The following is a 2,731-nucleotide window of genomic DNA, read 5'->3' as shown; positions in this document are numbered from 1 at the left end:
ATCTCCCCCCCCCCCCCCCCCTTTTTTTTTTGCCTTTTTTCTGTGTTGACTATTCTGGTTTCAGCTGCTCCCTGCAGCTGCTCCGGCTGGCTCGCCTGCATCCTGCAGGAAGCAGCCAGGGAAGCAGCTCGTGCAGGGAGAAGCACGTTGTGCAATGCAGGGCCAGGCTGCGAGCGGGCAGAGTTCAGGACAGAGAGGGGACAGAGGACAGGAGTGACGCCAGGACAGGGGAGTGGGTCTGCTTGGAGGTATTTTTGTGGCTGCAGCCCAAAATAAGCCAAGGCAGTGTGCCCAGTCCCGAGGCGGCGGCTGCAAAGGCAGAGCCCGGGGAGAGCATCCTCAGGGCGCAGGAGGGACGCAGAGGGACAGAGGTCGGGTTTTGCAGCGGTGGCACGGAGCAGGGTGGCAGGAGGGTGGCAGGGGGACAGGGAGCCTGAGATGGGCAGGCCTGGCCGGGCGTCTCGTGCCGACGGGGGAGCGAAGGCAGCGAGAGGTGCAGAGCCAGGTGCTGCGGGAGGGCAGGAGTGGTTTGAGGGGCACTGGAGCCCGGGACGGGGGGGGGGACAGGGGGGTTTAGGCTCGATGCTGCCAGGTGTGGAGGAGCAGGAGCAGCCCCAGAGCTCAGGAAAGGGCCTTGGCTGCCATCGTGATGCCACGTGTCCTGCGAGGCACGGGGACTTCAACCTCTCGCTGCGGGGAGAAGCCACCCATCCCTGCGGGACAGGGCAGAGCCACCCCTGCCCCGTGCCCGGGCAAGGACATGGCAGCGGGGATGGATGGAGGTGGCCGTGGCGAGCAAAGGTGGCCAGAGCAGGGGGGAAAGAGAGAGGGAAAAATCCAGGGAAAAGGCACCGGCATGCCATCCCAGGGCTGTGCCGGGGCTGCCCGGCCGAGTTCTCATATGTAGCATGTTTGTTGTTTCGTGGTTCTTTTTCTTTCTTTTGTTTCACTCACTGATCTAAAACTCTGGGAATGAAAACTCAAAACTTCCCCGCCATAAAACACAGGCATGCCCTGCTCCCGGCCCCACCGGGGGACGAAGCTCTTCGTTAACTGGACCGGTTTGTGCTTCCATCCCTCCCTTCCTCCCTCCCTCCATCCCGCCTGCACCGAGCCCCAGGGCGCCCACCCGCACCCCACGCACACGGTGCCCCCGACGGCTCTGGCCGGGGTTTAGCCACGATCCCAGAGACACTTTCTCAACCCCCCCCCCCCAGCCCCTCCATTCTCCTCCAGTGTATTTATGAATTTCACATGAAGTACTGTTTTATTTTTTTAAAGACTTTGTAAAGCTTACCAGGGTTACGATCACCATTTTTAGAGCTGTGTCAGTCCACAATGTTAAAAATCCATTTTTTTATGTATTATATTTTTTGTGTATTTTTTTTTAATCCAGCTGTGATGGGTTGTATCATATATTTGTTGTGTTTACTGTATCTGTCCAACTTCAGAGAGGAGACTGTGGAGCTCCGAGAAAACTACGGTCTGCTGAAAAAAAACATTAAAATTATTTGTTCATGGGTTGGCTCAAGCGGTTCTGAAGTTCCTGTTCTTTTTATTTCTTGAGGTTTGCTGTGACAGCTGGGGCTATAAGCCCTTGGCCAGGTAACACTTCTCCCGGGACCCCAGCTCCGGGCTTCCGGATGCCGCATCCAGCAGTATTTTGCTGTGGTTTGCATCACTGGTGATGGGTTTGCCTGGGAAAGGCGACTGCTGGGTTAGCCTCCCCCATGGCAAAGGCTTCCCTGCGGCATCGCTGGGTTCAGGAACACATTATTTTAGGGGGTCGCACCCTCACCCACGCTGGCATCAGGTGATGGAGGGCTGAGTCTGTCCTACCAGTAAGAAATACCCATCAAAGCTTTGCTTGCAGCGCCTTGGCTATTCAATACAACCCACCCCAGCGCAGAACAAAGGCACCCAGATGACATGGTTTAACACCAACCGCATTTCCAGCACTTTTCCCCTTTCTGCAAGCCAAACCATTGTATTTGCATGCCCATTCCCATCGCTCCGAGGGCAGAGCCTGGTGACCTGGCCGAACCCCGAAGCCATTAGGGCCGATGGCTTTGCACATCCTGAACACCTCTAGCCTCAGCTGCTTTAGCACTGATACACAAATCCTCCTGCCGCTGCTAAACACGCTCCAGCCCAGCAAACAGCTGTCCTGCTGCTGTCCCTCTGGACCCGCGACGGCATCCCCAAAGGAGGTGGGGGGACCCGCAGCCCCACTCCTCCTGCTGCCACCCCCTCCCCGGCTCTGCACCATGGCCCGAGGGTCCTGCATGGCATTAAGGCATCTGAGAGACTTGTTTCTAACCAGGCCCCCCGTGGGGCTAATCCAGCCTGGGTCACAGGCTGGGAAAGAAAATAAAACACACATGCAGCATCCAAAAAGAGTCCCCGACAGCACAGCCGGGCTCGCTGCCATCCCGTGGGTACCAGCCCTTGCTGAGGACACCGCTGCTCCGGGAACGGGCTGTGGGACGTGTATGCAATGCTGGCCTGTGAAGGAGGAGGCCTTGGAGGAGGAAAGACGGCCCCAATATTGGGCAGCTGCCGCCTTTCCCAGCCTGGGCCTCTGGACAGGACCTGCTCCCTCTGGAACAGGCGAAGCATCGGGCAGCTGCCGCCTTTCCCAGCCTGGGCCTCTGGACAGGACCTGCTCCCTCTGGAACAGGCGAAGCAGCGGGAGCAGGGAGGGGGCAATGCCCAGGGGGCCTCGGGGATG

This window comes from Aptenodytes patagonicus, chromosome 22 (genome assembly GCF_965638725.1).
Source record: "Aptenodytes patagonicus chromosome 22, bAptPat1.pri.cur, whole genome shotgun sequence".
In the NCBI taxonomy this organism is placed as follows: domain Eukaryota; kingdom Metazoa; phylum Chordata; class Aves; order Sphenisciformes; family Spheniscidae; genus Aptenodytes; species Aptenodytes patagonicus.
Note: the sequence above shows the minus strand (reverse complement) of the source record.